Below are 20,023 nucleotides of genomic sequence, written 5' to 3' on the forward strand. Positions count from 1 at the left end.
TTGGGTTTCTAGGAGGACTTACTCCTGAGGCTGAAACTTCCAATTTCAGAGAAGAGAGGATGGTTTGGAGCAGAGGACTGGCGTGGATATCCAAGTAAGTCAAGTTTGAAATGAGGACTGTGCTCCGTGTTCAGCATATGGCTTAATTTTCCCTCTCCAGGGCATACGGCTGTGAGTAGGATTGGCAGCTTTGATAATGAGGGGGACGGAGATGGGGATGGAGATTTCTGTCCTAGGACGTGCTGTGAGTATCACATAGAAAATAGAAGGAAACAACTGGAGGCTCCGAAGGGAGCAGTTGACATGCTCTAGGAGGTGAGGAGACTTCTGTGGAGAGCAAAGCTGGTCCCACGTGGGAGCTGTGATGTCTTTGTGTCCCCAGAGATCTATATTTGTGTCTGGGTTAAACAGTTTCAGGGACACCCACAAGGTCATACACTCCACTATTTAGGGTCACTCTTTCTCACTTGTTTTTCATAATTTTAGTAAATGTCCTACACAGTTTGTTCCCAAACCTAGTGTATACATAAAGGAGTAGAGATTCTCACAGGGCCTGAAGTCAGGTAAGGTAACTGACAGCTATTGACAGCCTGGCCAGCCATGCATCAGAAACAGGGCTGAGGTCCATGATCTAAACGTGCCAGTCTCCCAGGTTCACTGTGTGGCTCCTTTGGACCAAGCCTTCCTCCAGGGAAAGAGTTTGGAGGTGGGGAGGAATTCTTTTAATTTCGTATCCCTAGTTTTTCCAAAAAATGTGTTGACATGGCTATCTCCACAATTAATCTGAATTGCTCCAGTTTTATATCTCTCTGTGAAAATTTCCATTGACACTGCAATGGAATAACATTTTGAAAATAGTCTAAATAGCAGTTCCACAGGTATTGCTTATTTTCTCCCTTCTCCTTCATTGCAGCTCATGTTTTTCACCCTGTAGCTAAACTAGGAGGCTGAAAGCTTAGCAATTCATTTAGGATCAAGGCTTTCTCCCAAACTGCAAAGCAGAGAATCCTGCTAAACATCAGGAGATCCAACTAGTAACTAGTACAGAGTGTTATATGATTGGTAACAAATCCCTTTCTGTAGCTGTTTGCTGCTGCAGGCTGTTTTAGGAAGATGATTGTTTTCAATATAATGGCTTACACTGTATGTTTGTACATTGCTTTATAACAATGAGGACATGATGAGATTGCTCCCATACCTACTCTTCACGGTCTGCTAATTCATTTTCCATTAGACAGCATTTATAAAGACTACAACAAGATTTTTCCATACTCTAGTTAAAATCATTGCTCTTTGTAAAAGGATCTTGTGCCATAAAGTCAGGGAGACTTCACCTATGGTACTTAAGGCCAATGCAAAACCTTCTTACCATTTGTGAGCTGTGACTGTACCCAGCACCTGTACCCAGCATCCTCCATATTAAAAAATTTGCTGCAGGGACCTTCTTGACATTTGCTACTTAAACAGATGTATATTGGGGATGGGAGGTGCTTTTCTGACCCAGTCTGTTGTTTCATCAGCAGAACTGTAGCTAAGAGACATTGTGGGAAGAGCAGACTCTGAGAGACATGTTTATATAAAACACTGGTTGCTCTGCACTGTTTCTGGCTATATGCAGTCAGAGTGGATATGTACTGCTACAACCTCAAGTAACTCAAGCTCCAAAGCCTGTCCCTTTAGCCCAGTCTCTGAAGGCTGATTCATTTGGTTCTGAAGGCAGGTATTGCCTAAAGATGTGGGGTTTATTCTGCAATAGCTTTATGCCTTCCAATACTTTTTTCATTAGCCACTGTGGAAATTGACCTTTTTTTTCCCCCAGTGTAAAGAGAAATTCAGTAAAATTTGTAAAGAAAGCTGGGCTGACTGGTGAAAAGTCATAAAAAATCATGGTATAAATACTTGTTTTATAGATTATTGAAACTTGATGAAGTAGGCTCTAGTGACTGATTTAAGTCATTGAATAACAAGATAGAAAGTAATGGAAAACGCCAAAGGTAACAGCCTTGATGGTAGAGTTAAATGATTTATCTGACTATAGCTGTTCTAAAGGCAAAGGTTAGTGTACTGAACTGGTGTAAGGAATTAGTTCAGAAGTCACGCAAAGCTTTTTCAAGTTGCTGAAATTTGTTTAAGTTGTACATTTGCCATTCCCTTAGTATTGGCCTCGGTTATCATATAAAAGTAAAGAATTGACCTCTACTGTGTAAAGTTAGCATATATGCAATTATCAGGAATTTATTGAAGACAAACAGATTGAAATAGGATTGCACCATTCAGGCCAATGGCAAAAGCAAGGGTAAAACTGTAGGTAATATTGGTAAGGTCATCGGTTTATGTTTTTTATATAGTCAAATACTATGATTCATACTTTCATGTTTTTCCAAACATTTGGAGATCATTCATTCTTGTCTAACAGACCCCAACTCCTAAATTACCTCTGATGTAGGCAACAGTATTACAGCTAGCAGTAATTTGGGCATGTATGTCTAAAACCCGTTTTTCTCTTTTTGCACTGATGCCTGCCTTCCTTTACTTTCCTATATAGCCTGCCTGTCATATGCTTTTTCATATTGCCCATGTCAGTTCTCTCTCTGTTGCTTTTGTTTCTTCTTTCATTTCTCCACTCATTTCCTTGTCCTCTCCTTATTTTCTCATCTCACACTGTCTACCAGTGTGACTACCATTCTGTATCTTTCCAACCCACGGCATCTGGTTTTACTTGGCTGTCCTTGGCAGGCCTTTTATATTGCTCAAGGGGTTGGCTTCTTACTGGAATATACACCCTTCTGGGGCCTTGGCTGGTAAATGTTAATGCTCAAACTGTGTCTGCACGCTGTTGGTGGCATTTTGCAGAAGTTCTTGGTCTCTGGGGTCAAGTTTGTCACAAGGACAAAGACTATGTCTGTTCTCAAACACTGAGGTTTCTGCACAGGAGGGCAACATCAAAGAGACCTGGAAAAAAGTAGAGCAGAGGAGGCTGCAAGATATGGTCTATGTACCTTTGAAAGTGGTGAACCTATGGGGAAAACTTTAAAATAATAAAGTGGAGAGGAGTGGAGGCAGGTGCTGTGTTGGGGAAGCTGCTTCTCCTCTTCAGTTGGAAAGACTGTCCTACATGGGGCAGGACAAGGGGAGAGGGGTGTAAAATCCTACTTAAAATAACTGTGAAGAAGAAATATATCGCAAATGATAAGATAGGAGAGAACTACAACTCTAGTGAATATAAATTGCTTAAGTGCTGCTCAGTTCTGCACAACAGAATGCAAGCTGTTTTCGTTAAAACCGTGCATGCATTCTTGAAAATTCACGAAAGCTGAATTAAGTTAATGATAGGCCAAGAGAGAGGAAGGTAGGAGACTGGCAGCTTTCTTGACATGTGTGGACACATTGATGCCACCTTCATCTGCTGCTAGAAGCTAGCAACTTGGTGGGAGCAGTAATGAAGGGAACTGATTATAGAAATAACACACAACTTAGCCTTGCGCTTTCCTAGCAAGAAATACTGTTACACACAGTAACAGTAATTCTGCTTTAGCATTGATTTATCTGGGGGATAAATTAGCTTCTTTCATTATTATTTGTTGTTGATTTTTTTCATATGGCTCTACTACTTGACTGTTATTTTCCCATAACATTTTCCCAGCATGCCTTCAGAAATATCACAAAATGCTCACAAACACTCCAGAAAAGTGCCAACTAAATATTCCACAAAGTGCTTGCAGATCTTGTGCAATGTTTCCCCTGGTCTTTCCCAGCTGTTTTTTAGCATTGATCTAATATTTCCCCCATGAGCAGTTAGCATTTTTGTGACATTAAACAGAGTGGGGAGGTTGTGTTTCCACATATGAATAAAGTGACTGCTCTGATTTTCGGAAGAAAATAAGTGTTCAGTGTTCCTCTTCACCTAAAATTGCTGTTCCAGAGTGCTTCTTAAGGATTTGGTTTCTTATGGTCTTTTGGGGTTGTCTGTGGCTTCTCCAAAGGAAATAAGGTACTTCTAGTATTACAATTCAGACTACTCAAAATACATAGCATATGACACTTTGGTTTTCCACTAGCATCGATAGGCTTTGGATCAGGCTCTTAATATTCGACATAACCTTTAAACAGATTACCTGAATTACTTTTCAATGTACCTGTGTGCTAAAGAAGAGATACCTATGCCAGCTGTCTGCAGCATGAGGAATACGGGTTATATGGATGTACAGTCATGCAAATCTTATCATGAAACAGTTTGCAATCACTTCACCAACGGTTCTTTTCTCTTTTCTTCCCTGTAAGTTGTTTCTAAACAACATGACCCAAAAAAGACTGGTGAGACCTAATAAGCACAAGTGTTGTGCTGCTCGTTTAATGATAATTGTTTCATTATGGGTCCAATCCTGAATTGTAGCATTGCAGTCATGAAGCTCATCACCTGTTTAATTGCAACCTGTGACTTTGGGAAGCACAAGAATCATTATGCAGAATCAGGCCTCTATTCACACTGATAAAATCTCGGTAATGCATAGTTGCTTTAGCAGGGCAGGCAAAACCCATGGTGCGATTTGCAAAGCTTGTTGTCTTTTGAGGACAAACATTTCTGGAAAGTAATGCAGGCTCTTCGAATCCGTTTCTCTGTGAATATAATTGGTAGAAATCAACTTCTACCATTTTTATAGAGCTAATGGATGTCATAAAAATGTTCCAAGTAGATCTCAATATGGCCTTAATGCAACGTTGAAAGGAAGTGTCTCTTATCAGATATAATACGGTCTTCCTGCTAGAATACTTCTACTTCACTCAAAAATGTTGCTTAGATTCAGACTACACAGATGTGAAATTAGATAAAGTCATCTATGGACAGAGCGTTCAGCACTCTCATATCTGCTGAATGGCCACCTTTCATAAAATATTTGAACTATGAGAGTTAAAGTCATCACAATATCTCGTGTATTCAATATATTCTCTATTAGGAACATTTTATGCCACTAGTAAATTCTACGTTAGACTTACTTACATTATTAAGCTCTGTGTTGGCTTTCTAGGCAAATACATATTAGTACAACATCACACTGTGCAGTAGAAGTTGCTCTATGCATACCCAATTGAAATTCATTCATGATTTCCAAAGGCCTGGATAAATCAGTGCTCAACATCAGACAAGAGTGCTCAAGCAATAATCTACCACCAAAACTAGCAGGGTGGCAGGTTTCTCTGCAGATAACTAGTGAACTCTCTATGTTCTAGCTCACTTTCAACAATGCGGGGGTGGGGGGGTGGGAGAGGGACATCTGATCATTGATACTCATTGCAGGCTTTTGATGGAGATGCATATAAATATAGTAATATGTTCTTGCTCTGCTATACAGAAGGCACATTTTAGGATTCACAAGTTTTTTTGAATGATGAAGACATAAACAAAGGAAATGTTATTGACTCTGACCATTAGCAAATGAAAACTCTTGCTACTCTTACTGGTGTTAGTGGAAAGCTGCTGCTGCTCTTGACCCTCGTCCGTTGTACTTCCTCTGCTGTTGCTTTTGACTGTAACAAGTTATCGTGTTTATGGGTATTCTGAGGAGTATTATGTGAAGTTCAACTTACATTAGAGCTGAGTCACGTAGGCATAAATACACCAATGTTATTGCCAATCCAAGTGTCTGCTAGCTGTTTCTGAGGAGAAACCCCTACTACCTCTTTATCAGTGAAAACATCCAGAATATGGGACATTTTGTAAATCCAAATTATGTATTAGTAGGAATTTTGTTGTACTCTAAGACATGTATTGTAGAAATGCTTTCATGAGTATTTGGAGTGTTTCTTTTACCTGGGAACCCACTGATAAAATCAAGCTCCCTGGCAGACTCTTTTATTGTTGCCTCTGGGTTTGTCAAGTCATTGGTTCAGGTAGAGTGCTTGATTTGCTAGGTTATTTAACTTTGGCTGGGTTCCAGCCACCAATATGTCCACTTTATCTGTCCTGAAAATAAGACCATCTTCACTAGCAGAGTTACACAATTTGTGAAAACCTTTCTCTTGCAAAAGGCAAACAAACAGGTACTTGATTCATTTAACAACATAGGTGTCTGCTTAGAAGATGAGTTAGCTTCAGCCTGCGCAGCATATATGGTATTGCACTTGTGCTTGGATAAAAAGCAAGGCAAATAAGTCAGCATTTTTTCCTATAAACTTGAATTACAAGATTTTTCTTAAGTCATTGTTAGGATGAAAAAATGTTGTACTGGAAAAGACATCAGCGGCCCAGAACAGATCAAAAGACAAGACATCACAGGCATTTCTTTTCAGCCGCAACAGGTCTTTCTACAACTGACAGGCCTATTCAAAATTATAACAGAGGGATGTCTGAAACTTTAAGATATAACTATTAGTTTCATCTTTCATATGAAAATATTTCATATTGTCTTCTAAGAAATTCAAAATAATGAAAGATATAGAAAAGCGTAATTATTATTATCTATTTTTAAAATGAGCAGCAGATCTTGGGTGTCAGCCCTCACTTCAATGCCCAGCTTTTAACTGGGCAGCTTTTCACGCAAGGTGATTAAAATGACTTTTCTAGAATCGTATGGCAGTTGAGTGGAACAGCTCAGTTAAGCCCAAAATTGCTCATGTCTAGTCTTGTACTTTAGCCATTTGTCAACGTTCTCCCTAATTCCCTTATTGAGAAAATGTAGACCTAGTAGACTAAAACCATTAAGGGCAGCAATGGCAGTGTAGACAGCACTTTTCTTGGTACCTTCTGCAACCTACACTCAGAAACACCCAGTTTCAGGAACTAGCACTAAAACCTGCCATTACTCTTTTCAGCAACAGTAGCATATGAGTGAACGTGGAGGTTGATTTAATCTCTTATACCTTAGGTGCATCATCTACCTCTAGAACAGGACTCAGGTAGTCATTCTGGGCAACAGCAATACATAGAAATGTTTCTGTATTAGTATGAATATATGTATAGAAGTTATAAGAAAAGTTCATGCTATAAAAAGTATATGCTTGTAAAACAAGAACAGGTAAGAGAAAGGCAGAAGAAAACAGTTAATAAAATAGAGACTGAAAAATTACAAACTGTTGTAACTGTAATGCAGTACTTAAACAAAATGAGAAGTCAGGGTAGAATCCCTGGCTGTAAGTAGTATCTGCAGACTCATACAAAATCTTTACGAAGAAGAATTACTGTTGACTTTAAAAATTACTACTTTTATACTCTGTTTTTGCAGTCTTTTTTTTTTTTTTCTTGGTGTTTTGCTTATTTGTTTTTAGTACTGATTAATTAGAGAGGAACCGTAAGAAGACAGGCTTCAAGGCTCAACTTTTGAGTTCCTTAAATCAATCTAGAGCGACCATTGCTCCAAATAAAACTAGCTGTGTAAATATACCATTGTATAAATGTTTGAGAGATACCATTGGACTGGAACAATATCTGAGACATTACTTCTAAGATTTATTGTCTGGGAATCTGAATAATATTCCATAGAATCTCTATTATCAGTATCAGGGCATGATCCGCTTTGCTTTAATTGGCTGGCAACAAACACTGCAGCATGTTATTCTTGCTATCTACTTAATCCTAGCAAGAATAAACTAGTCTCTAGAAACAGCAGTCTTATGAAAGAAAACATCAGACTTTTATATAAACCAGACTTAGGGTTCATAGAGAGGGGTGCCCTTGTCCTTGCTAGACTAAGTAGTTGTTGCATGAATAACCCGTGCCGGCATATGGAGCACCTTTGTTGGCTTTGTTCTGTGATGAGCTGAAATGAGACGTCAAAGTTCATTTGTTTCCTGCTGTGCACAAGCCAAGGAAAGAAGCACCTTTTTGTGCTACTGACAATCTTTGAATGTCCCTGGGCTTTAAGAAGCACAATGTATTCTGCAGCAGTCACTGTGCATTTCTTGTTCAAGGTTGATTTAGTCCGGTTTACTTTGCTGTTTGCATGTTTTGACTTTTTAATTTATTCATTGTGAACATACAGTTGAAAAAAAGATCCAGGTTACAGATGACATCGGGATGCCTAAATAAGAAGACAAACTGTTCTGTACCGCCACAGGGCGATGGCAACTATGTGAGTTCACAGTTAGTTTTCACATTTCGCATGAATGAGTTTACATTTAGATCCTTCCTTAGGGAGCTGTTTGGCATCCTTGTGTAAATAACAAGGCCTTCCTTGCCCGGAATAGGCTTCTATCCCAACCTCAGCAGGCATCTTACAAAATCCGCAGAAGTCCGAACCATCTGTGTGAAGGACCTGCATCCCCATAGAGCTCTGCTTTCCTTGCCTACAGCGGTACAGCTTTACTATCATTTTTGCTGCTTCCAAAACACCTGAAAGGTTTCAGTGCTAGGACTTCTCCGAAAATGGTAGAGGAGTCCCTGCTACTCCCAGGCAGACTTGCATCTGGAAATACCTTCAGGGTGGTGGAGAGCAGGCTGCAGAACATTGCGGATCCTGCTGTCTTGTTAGCAGCAGGTGGTAGGACCGGGGCTAGGCGTACTGCAGCACAGCCCCATCCTCTACCATCATTTTGGAAATGAGCTGTGTGGGGCTACTTGCCCTCGCAGGTAGCAGGTGGCCGTATCTTCTCACTGTTTGTTAACCATGAATACATTGGAAACTAAATGATGACTGGTGATGGGTCAGAGTTCCTCTAACTAGTTAAGCAATTTAGTTACTTAATAATTAACTGGCTAGACTTGCCCTAAGGAAAAAACCTTTATGACTAATTTTTTTAATGGAAAAAAATACAGTTACCAGGATACAATAGCATTAGTATGATGGGGGTTGCCCTTAGCTGATGTATTTTAGGTGGATTGAAAAGCGGGAGGCAGGTAGGAGGATAAAGAAAAGTAAGCTAGAACACTTCACCGTGCACAAGTTATGTTATTTCAGAATCAGCGTGGAAGTCTGCAAGCGGTTAGTCCTGTGTAATGCTTGCCATCAAAGACTCAAGAAACTGTTATAATCATGTGAAATCCTAGGGCTTTTAGCATAAGGCCTAAGCAGGCCCTGCCCAGGACTTCACACAATATATCTTGTTCTTAATACTAGGCAAATCAGAATTTTATGTGACAGATGCAGAGTATTTTGATTTGGACTCAGAAACCATTTTGTTCATAGAACTGGATAGCAAGCCACGATAGACACCTCTTAAGTAATTCAGTAGAAACTTCTCATTAAAACTTTTCCAAGAAATAATTTTCAACCGGACCTGCTTGTGGTTGCTAATGAATGCAAGTGTGCTTAGGTGTTTGTAATGCAGTTCAGGTCCTTCTTTTGCCAAAGGAAACAAATGCATTGTCATTTATCAAAGGTAACAGTCCACCTAATTGCTACTTCTGAGTGCACTTGTGGAGATATCCTGTGATTTGCGAAACACTTGGAAACTACATTTATTCTGGTTATCTTGTCCAGTGGTCATATACAAGCTTTGTGTAAATACACATGTATTCCTTCCTGAACTGTATGCGGTGTGGTAGGGAGTTATTTATAATTGGGTTGGATGTTGTATCATTGTCCAAATAAGCAATTTGTTTGGAGTGGCAAAATCTTTTAAGGCAAAGTAATTTTCCATCTATTATTAGACCAACTGATTTAGTTAGAAAGAACACAAAGTTTTCTGGTGCTCAAGCTGTTTTTTAAAAGATTTTGTGTGATTCTTAAGGGGTTCTTCAATGATATGAAGAATGAATTATGTGCTCCACATTTGTGTATTTTTTCGCTGCATCATTTTGTCTACTAAACATTATTACCTCCTACAGACCTTGCCTCCCTTCTATTCTTGGAAACATTGTAATTTGAACTCCTAAACCTTCACTTGGGAATTGCAAAACCTTGCATTACGTATCTTATTCATTGCAGAATTTTAAAGGAATCCCTGGAGTCTTACTTGCCACGTTTTCATAATGTTTTAATCTGATTTGTTGTAAAATTCTTCAGAGCTTAATTGAAAGGGTTTTAAATTGGGTGGAGAGAAGATCCGGGTATTTATCTTTAAATATATCATGGAAGTTGCTTTATTTACTCATAAGAAAGGCAGAAAATTGTGGTTGGACGTGAGCCTGATCTTTCAAACAACAGTGCCTTCAGCTGAGTCTGGTAACAAGTTTCTGAGCTGGTGTTTAGTGACCATGGTGACTGGAGATAGCATAAAAGATCAATTTGATTTTCCAGTCATTTTTTTAATTCCCTGTCTAATGCTTAAAAATCTGTCTTGGAATAAGATTTTTTTTTATCCTTTCAAGTCTTTTTCAGTAATTGGAACCTTTTTTGGACTCAGAGTTACTCTGAAGGTGTCTGGGATAACACAGGTTATGTGTTAAACCCTAATGTGAACCTGACTTACGTGAAAAACGATTTATTTACGGAAGACATCCCTCTACCCTATTTGAAATGGTGTTTCAACCAAAATGAAGTTGATACACTTTCATTTGGGGGAGAAAAAAAGAATGTTTCAGTAATATAATTTTCCAAATAAAATATTTAGATACTTCAAAATGAAATTTGAGGATAAGTTTGCTTGTTCTTATGAGAAATTCTTCTGACAGTTTAGAAAATTCAGGATTTTTTAAAAATAAGAGCTGAAACATAATATCTGAAACCAAAACATATTTTGATGATTTTTTTTTTTCTCTGAACATGCTGACATTTTGTTATTTAACTCCATTTGTAAGTAGAAAAAAACCAGAAACTCTGAAACAGCCCAGAAGTTGAAAAGTCAGTGTCCTGCCCATCTCAGGGTTCCCTGGAGGAATTCTGTTCCTCATCTGCTGGTGGAACACTGAACTGCTGGCTACTTCACTGAAATCGAGACACTAGACAGCGGTGCCACAGAAAAGAATGGTCGCATTCTGGTTTCCCTTCAGGGTATCCAAGAAAACAATTTATACCCACTGCTGTGTCAGAAGGGGAACAGCCACAAGGGTCAAATTCACTTGCAAGGACGCAGTAATAATGAGGTGTTCTGGATATTTAGAAACAATTAATTGTATTATCTTCCTTAGTCTCACAATCTACCTTTAGATGAAGCTGTTGCAAGGCTATATCCACAGAGGCAATATACACAAGTATCGTGCTTTTAAAGCATATAGCTTGCTAGAAGCACTAATACCAGGATCAAGACTGCCGATGATAGTGCACAGATCCATCTCACCATGCAGTTTATCTTAAAAGGAGTCAGTTAAGTGGTCGAGTAAAAATCAATTTTCTGTTAAGTGGAAGCTGGTTATATTAAAGTGGACAAAGTCGTCATGGTCAGAAATTTTCCCTTTCAAAAACCCATGCAATAGGTAAATACTGAGGTAGATGATACAGTTGCAAAGAACATCAAATGCTGTGTGGAAGTTTATTACATTTTATGTTGGCTGTGTGACACTTTACTGCATTAAAATATTCTTGTGGCTTTTTTTTCTTTTTTACTCTGAGACAAATATGTATGCCATACTGCTCTGAGCACTCAAGTCACAGAAAGCTGTCACCCGTTTCCCAAGCTACTAATGCTAAAGAAAAGCTAGAATTGCAGGGGTATTTAAGGACATTCCTTTTAAAAGTAGTAAGACACTGAATGGAATTGATCTGCAGAAGTAACTTACTAAATTCTTAGAGAGCTTTCGTCACATCAGAAATTCAAATGTACATGAACACAGATGTGTACTAAACTATATAGGCAGAATAGTTTGCATCCTGGTATTTAATATACCAATGAGCTGATGATTATATATGTTCTGCTAGTTTCCTCTTGAGCTATGTCTAATGCCATAAGCCTAACTGAGATCTGAAAAACGTAGCAGTAATTTCAAAAAGCTTCCAATTTTATCCTTCTTTGCTGCTTGGTAACAATAGTTTTAGCCCAAATAAAACCTGAATTTTTATTTTTTTTTAAAAATCAGAAAATAAAAAAATTCTGGCTAGAAATAATCCAAACCTCTTTGTATAACTTCATCAGTTTTCCCCAAATGCTGCAGGGGAAAAACTGCGTCCCTGGCTTCTTCCAGTGGAAAATGTTTGCGGAGTTTGTATGGGACGTAAATTAAAGCAGGAGAAAGTCGTAGGAAAGCTGACAGCAACTCAGTCTGTTTTAAAGAAAACAAAGTGAAAGTCAGTGGGAGCCTGGCTGCCCTGGAATGCCTGCCCCAGTTGTGAACTGTGAAATCCAGATGGTTTTCCTCCCTGAACAGGGAGCACTGCTGCAGCCCGGCCAGGCCATGGCTCACCAGCACTTATACCTGTGCCCCCAGGCCGGATCCTCAGCTGGACCGCTGCAGCAGAAGCCCCAGTTGTGCGTGAAGCCCCAAGGGTTTCAGCAGCGTGCAAGAGAAGCAGCGATGCCCCCGCTTTCATGGCAGGGAGGAGGAGGAGGAGGAGGAGGAGTGCAAGGCTTCGTTGCAGCATGTGCCCCAGACAGAGTATTTTAAATGTAAAAGTAGCTGCGCTGAACTCTTCCAGACATTTGATAGATGCAAATATCCTCTGCTCTGCAGATGACTATTTCTATTCAGTAGCAAGACAAACTTTCCTATGTTGTCAGCATGATTAAGCTTACTTGGACATAACATCTAAAAGGAGATGATTCACACTTCTCCGGTATCAGTAACTGGATTACAATCACATGGGCCATGCTAAGCCGGCCTTGCTCCAAGTGCAGAATCTCCTTGTTAGAATCACTGAATTCAAAGGATGGATGGGCAGGTTCTGTCTTTGTGCTTCCCAAATTTGGGGTCCCAACTGTCAGGTCTGGGGACTTGACCAGAGTGTACTGCACATATGGATCTCTTGATCCTTAGTGGCAAACTGTACTTTACTTATAATCGGGAAATAAATATATAATTGTTTTCAGAAACATGTTAAATCCAAGTATATGTCCTCTTTACCAACAGGGAGTTGGAGAGAAGAAAGTAGCTTCCTAATTTTGAAGCCCTCTAAAATGTTAATGGCACTCCTCATAACCAAAGAACATGCTCAGATGACCCTGCTTTCTGTAGTTGCCATGGGCTGCAGTACTGCAAGGTCACAGCTGATGCTGGAGATTTTCCAGTATTTTTTCTGAGGTGTTGATGTTAATCAGCTTTCAAGGGCAGGGTGGCATGTTTAATGATAAAGGAAATGTTTAATACTAGTGCTTTTGCTAGCTGTATCTCTTGAATGCCTTACTTCCAACCCATCCATCAAGATTAACTAGAATTTATTATGTTCATCTTCCCTTCAAGACGTGTCATTAGAGCATATAACATTTGTAAGATTTATTCATTCATCTCGAGGATCCTGGAAAGGTGTGCAAGCTCAAAGAATGCACACATAACTTGATTTGGGATGAGATGAAGGCTTCAGCTTATCAGAAACGTTACTTAATGAAGAATAAATATCAGCCCAGAGTACTATGCTATCAGACATCAGTCTTCCTCTAAGGCAGATGCTATCTGGTCCTGATGTAGCCATGTTTATACAACTGCTTTTAAAGCAAATTTGGTTGCCACCAGGATGCTCAGAATACCTTCAGTGCTGCTAGCAGCACGTATTTAACTTCTCTGTGATGAATCTCTTCTCAAAACTTGATCCACCATCTCCCTGACCTGACTAGCTTGCACCCCAGGAGCAGATGCAGAATCCCAGAAGCATCTCTGGTTCATTTTGGTAGTGAACATATACCAGAGCTGATACTTCTGTAAATGTTAGACTTATGATATACAGCGTGCTACAGAGACGATTTGCACATACTCGATAAATCCATCAGTATCCGTTTACCCACGCATAGATCACAGCCTGGCAGTCCCAGAGGTACTGCACTCACTACAGATGCATGGTAGAGTTGATCCATATGTGGTCAGATAGGGCTGCTTGACATCTGGAAGTGCCGGACAAATTTACGAAATCCTCCGTTTTTTTCCCCAACGACATTTGTGCGTGGGAAGGTGGGATGTTGCCTCATTCATTCATACATACCTACACTTGTAAGTAAGCCTAAGGAGGCAAATGAGTTAGAATAAAACAGATTTTAGCTATAATTTCTGAAGTATTTCAGAAAGGGAAATTCCTTTGAAGGGAATTAAGGAAATGGAGTATTAGTAGCTGCTTCCTTTGTTTCCAAAACTTTATAGAGGACTGAATTTAATACAAGATGCTTGAGTAATGTAATGACTTCTTAGCTCTGTTAAGGAATGCTGCAAATAAAATGTGGGGAAGTCATGGAGTGCTTAATCTCTGCATGGTTGGTTGGAACATTCTCCCGTAACATTCAGGTTCTTCAAACCAGATCATGGCACTGGGAAAATTAAGTCAGGCCCTTAGTGATGCTATTGATATTCTCGAGTTTGAAAATCCACATACCTGAGTAAAATTTTGGAAAACTTAAACAATGTCTGCATCAAGACCTCAAGGAGGTTGCCTGGAGCCCATATGTAAGTTATTAAATACTACATGTAATGGAACCCAGTATTCTTGGAACATGAAGCAGCAGCTAAATGGAAACTTTGGCTATTACCATATTCATGTTTCACGCTAAAATATTTTCAAGATCAAAGTTCTGTTATTAAAACAATGGGCATAAAAATAACAAAATTACTTTTTGTAAAACAAACAGATTCTTTGTATCTGAGAGGCTTTTCACAGAAATCTTTATTTTGAAATGTTAATACGTTACAGATTTCTTTGCTGTACTACTTTGATTCATTCATTAAAATATTTTTAATTTTGGCATGTTGCAAAGGTCTAAATAAAAGCATCTTAGTTACATAAATACAGACTCTGTGGACTCAACAGTAATATAGTACGTTTGGAAAACTGTCATTTATGCTGAAAATATACAAAGACCAAACCACAGACAGAATTTTCTGTACATTGTAAACATTCTCACAGATGGGTATATATATCCCTTCTTTGATTCATTGCATGCCAGGTCTTCAAGTAAAGACACAGAAAAAGTAGATAAAGAAAAGGGATTATAAATTTACCAAGACGCTTAAAGGCAGTGAAAGCCAACAAGAAAAGAGCTTACAAAGTTTTAAGACGCTGTATACAGACAGGACCATAAAATTATTATAACAATACTAGATAATATAATCCCATATTTACGTCACTTTCACCTGCCAAGATGCCCTCAAGCTGTGGCTTATTTATGAAGTTGTGGTGGTGGTTGTATGCAGAGATCACTGTGTCTGGTGGGTCCTGGGCAGAGCTGGGCAACTGTTCGATCTCAGAGGGAAGATTAAGAACAGTTTAACAGGGTCAGTGAAGAACCGTCTCCAATTTGGTGCATGGCGTGTGTGCATTTGCGGTATGAAATGTTTCAAGACCAGGTTACCAATTCTTCTCATTATTTCCATAGCAAAGGTTTCCCCCTCCTTCCTTTCAAACTTTTTGCTGCCCTGATTTCTTTCTTTGCTTTATGGAGGATCTTGCCCAATGTCCTTCCTCCAACAGTGCAAAGTGTCACTTGCTTTGCAGGAAAGGAGACCTGCCAGTTGGCAATGATATAGCGTCTTTCCGAGGCAGAAGATTTTCCTAACTTTGGTTGTGCAGTGCGCACCAGAAAGCAGGAGCATTTATAACATGATTACATTAAGCCTACCTGATGTAGTGGCAGATGGTCTTGTTGTCTAGACCCATATCCAGTTGCGGATTTGCAATAGCATTAATATCTCTAATTCTGCTCTATCTTGCAGCAAATTGCTTGGTGTTTGGTGTCCAGAAGTACTTCATTTTATTGGTCAAGGGTTAACAAGCGTATGTAGATTCCTCCTCTGATGAACCAAAACCTTTTTTTAAGGAGAGGGTGGAGATTTGGGCAGTTGTCCTTTCCCCCCAGGCTACAGCACCTACAAGAAGCAGGGTCCGTCTAGGCCAGCCTGTTGGCTTCTCCACCTGGGAGAAGGAGAGGGAGGAAGGTCCCTGGGCCGTGGGGAGGGGGCGGCTGAGGGTCCGGGCTCCCTGTGGGGCTGCCAGACAGGGGAGCTGAATAATGCTTCATTTTACATGTAAATGTATGTAAATTTTGGTGGGTCTAAAGTAAATTCAGACTTGAGAAACTAATGATTTTGGTGCCTTTTCTTTTTTCTTTTAAAAACATGTTTTCATTGTCTTTTAAATCCAGATAAAATGCACCGTTTTATGCCCAGTAGAGTAAATCCTGAAGCCTTTCTCAAGCTGAACTCCTTTTAGGAGACTTGTTTGCTCTTTTCTTGGCAGAGCTTCCAGTGCCTTGATAGCAGTTTTATCTGAGTAAAGCCCTGCGTATTTGCACGACACTGAAGAGCTAAAATTATCTCTAAATGGAGAAAAAAAATTGCCAATATGTATTGTTCTAAGAAAGATTGCTCTTTGGTTGGCCCAGAGGTGACATATTGTAAATATGATTTAAACACGACTCTGCTACTACTGTCTGATCTTATCATCAGATGTTGCTGTGGAATTTGTCTACGCAGACTCTAGGAAGGAAAAACAGATTGAGAACTCACAGTTTATGCTGTGAGAAAATATTTCCAACTTGCTTTGTCTGGCACAAAAAAACCCCAACCACCAACCCTGCATTAGAAATATGCTATAAAAAGGGAAACAAACATTAAAATGCTGTCTATCTACTTTTATCACTCTGAAGTTAAAATGTAAGTGCTGCTTATTGATTCTTTGATGTCAGGAAAGCGACATTTTTCTCCAGTCCTGTCTGACTGTTGTGATGAACTTCAGGTTTCCATCCATCTTTCTGACACTACCGGTACAACATGCCTCTGAGCAGAATCACTGCCTGGAATCTGATTACAATAGAGAAAAAGCAAGCACTTTTCAGGGTTCTTTATGTTAAAAATCTTGTATTTGTCCAATACGTCATTAGTCATCTCACAGATTGGTCTAGAGAGAGGCTGACTTTCTGGCAGTAGAACTTTTTTTCAGCATAAGCCAGCAGCATATCATACTATATATGTTATGATTGTCTGATTTTTTTTTTAAAGAGGAGCTCAGTAATACAGCACTGGGAAATGAAGATGACAAGGCCTATAAATGCCTGAAATTAAATGCAGTTTAAGAACTGGAGTATGTTACCAGGCAGAGGTCAGAACTACTTTTGCAGGGCCAAAGCTTTTTACATTTTGTCATTTTCTAGGCACTGAAACACGAAGAAGTCTTGCGAAGTGCTGTGTATTGAGAATAATATTTGCATTTTAAAGTTGTTTTAAATTAATCTGGGAGAGATAGGAAGATGATTAGGTATGAAGGAATATTTACAATAATCTGACAAGACTACTGGCATGTCTTCTATTTAATTCATACCTTAGGGTATCTCTTTATAGACACCAAAGATATGATTTCATAGGTAAAGTGCGTAGGACAGTTAATATAATTTCTATGGGTCGCAGCAGCATCGAAGGCAGAATGGTGAGAATTTCAGTGCAGAGATGGTGTGGATCTGTGGGTAGGCTCAGAGGGCTGATATGCATCAAAGCCCACTCTGTTGTGTCATCATATTACATGGCTTAGCTGTGTGTCAACGCTAACATAAGTTTGCCCGTACTTGTCTGCAGTCAAACCTTCTGCTGGAGTGGAGCCATCCTACCGGGGAAGCAAACTGAGATCCCCCCTGAAGGCCAGTTATAATTAAACATCTAATGAAGATAAATGGAGAAAAAATATAACCATTTTTCTGGTTCGTTTTGCATAGAAGGATACTTGGTGCATGGCCATGGCCATATCCATTCACAGCCTATATGTTGTGCAGCAATCCATAGTGAAAAGAATCTCTTGCTGCTCAAAGTGTGCCGACCAGGCAAATACTGTGCTAAAGTAGGGACTAGTAACCCTAAAAAAATAAGGCTGGGACCCAGGACTTGGATATATTCCCAACTTTGCCACTTGCCCACTGAGTGACCACTGAGATTAACTAGGTTGGGTCTATGTATTCTTCAAGCGCATTTCCTGATTCCAGCATAGACACAACTGAGACAGAAGAAATAGAAACGAATAACCTGGCCTTGTCTTCCTCATTGGTTGTCCGTTTCAAAGATATCAGCTTAGTGAAAAGTGTTACCTCTCCATACCATCCTTCTCACTATTTACACGGACAGCCCTTAATGCCTGCATAGTCTTACTCCAACAAAGCTAATCAGTAAAGTCATCAGCCAACAATAATATCAGAGCATACTGTATACAGAGAAGAGACAGAACTGGACACTGCATGAGATCTGCGGATACATGGTTAGAGCTTTGCAAGGCAATCAAGTGGCGAGGTGGTGGGTGCAATGTGTAGGCTTCAGACAGATGTGGAAATGAACAAAAACACAGGCTGGGACATGTTTTAGACTTTAGACTTCCAACTGTGAGACAGGAGAGGTTACAAGCAGCTTCTGTGACTAGAACTGCAGAATTTAGGAAAAAGCTTAGCAGAAGTTGGCATGGTTAGAAAAAAAATAAATTTTACCTACAGGAGCTCTGAGTAAGAGTATAATCAAAAATAGATCTGAAGGTACATGACTATGTGAAGAACAATAAATGAATGAACGATAAGTCCTTACAGATTCTATGTAGTCCTTATATTTTTATAGAAAAATATTTATGGTTGAAGGAGTCTTGCACTTGTGTAAATAGAAGCTTCCGTGTGGTAAGAATACTTTAAAAGGAGTGAGGCTTGTCTATTTTGTATTATCTCAGCTGCTTTTTTGGCTTCTGTAGCTGCTGCTGCTGCATTCTGTAACTCATCTTTTTTTCTGACTTTATTCAGAGACAAAGGTGGGATGCAGCCAGTGAGGAGGAAACTGGTTTTGGAGTGCTTCCCAAAAGTGCTATTATTTTAAGCAAAACTTGAATGATCAAATATTTGGAAAAAATCTATCATGCTAAAACGTTTCACATTTTGGAAATATATATAAGCTGCTTCTTTTCTCATTTTCACTGTTTTATTTCCGGAAAATGGCAGAAATCATTGAAGTTGTTATTATTTCCTCCCAGAGAATAATCAAACAGATTAAATGGCAATGGCAAGAAAATTTCATATATAGCAACAGTTAGTATAAGCGCATTTAAAAATCTGTCTTCCCTATTCTGATTTGAAGTGATTTTGTTTCTGTAAAGGTAGTTTAAGGAAGAATAAGAATAAACTTATTTAAGCTTAACCCCAGTGAGAGTAGTTTTGAAGTCAGTCATAGTCAGTAGCTGTATGTATGTACACTTTTCTGGTCTGATTATTTTGTGTATTTTGGAAGGCAGAGCTTATATATAGTATATCTCAATAAATACCATTAGAAATGTCCTTTCTTTTACCCTTGCGCCTGTTCTGGAGCACACTGGAGAACACCAGTGATGGGGATGTGTCATTTTGCCTTTTGTTTTTCTGACTATTTGAATTCCAAATAGAACATGACAAGGGCAAGCTACACTTTTGAACTCTGACCTCTACTTTAAATTGAATGTGAAGTCTAAATATCTTCCTCTTTCACTGTATCCAAAGAGAGGTTTGTCAGAGACATCTTATAACCTTGTGGTTGCAAGGGTATCCTCTATTAATTAAAAAAAGTTTTCTGAAGAAGTTCTGACTCAGTAGAATAGACAGGGGGCAAATGTGGAGAAGAAAGGCACATTGTTCCAGTAGACAAAGACAGGGTATCAATTTTCATAAATCTGCATTCCCAAGACAACTGTTCAAATCTGGTAAAAGGTCCATTTCTTTGAACTTACATACCAGAAAGCTTTTATTCCTCCTCTCCGCAGCAGACAAGAGTACAGGTTAACTGTGTCTCATCAATGTTATGCTTTAGATGATTCAGTGAGAAATTCTTTAGTTTAATGATGGAAGGTACTACCTAGTTCAAGAAAAAATAAAAAAGAGAAAGAATGAAAGGGTTACCTGTGGTGCCAGGCAACGTTTTAGAAGATTCAGTTTCTCTAAGTTTTCAAAGCCCAGCTTTTAAGCTTCATGGTTTTAAATTCCTAGATGTTATAATTAAGGATTTAACATTACTAAAAAAATACTTATTTATTCCTGGAACAGCACATTCCAAAATTCTAACCATGAGTGTCCCGCCTAGCCTAAAATCTTTTGGTTT

General features: G+C 39.1%; 1 long non-coding RNA gene across 1 annotated transcript in view; it reads left to right on the forward strand.

The window, feature by feature from the left end:
- The first annotated feature begins 36 nt into the window (after positions 1–36).
- LOC148050098 (uncharacterized) overlaps positions 37–20,023 on the forward strand; it is a 209,978-nt gene continuing 189,991 nt past the window's right edge. The window contains exon 1 of the long non-coding RNA XR_015701349.1: positions 37–94. This is a non-coding gene — a long non-coding RNA (uncharacterized LOC148050098). The remainder of the gene's footprint in view (positions 95–20,023) is intronic.

Source organism: Nipponia nippon, unplaced genomic scaffold (genome assembly GCF_047370975.1).
Source record: "Nipponia nippon isolate SJK-2023a ecotype South Korea unplaced genomic scaffold, ASM4737097v1 scaffold_9, whole genome shotgun sequence".
Classification (NCBI taxonomy): Eukaryota; Metazoa; Chordata; class Aves; order Pelecaniformes; family Threskiornithidae; genus Nipponia; species Nipponia nippon.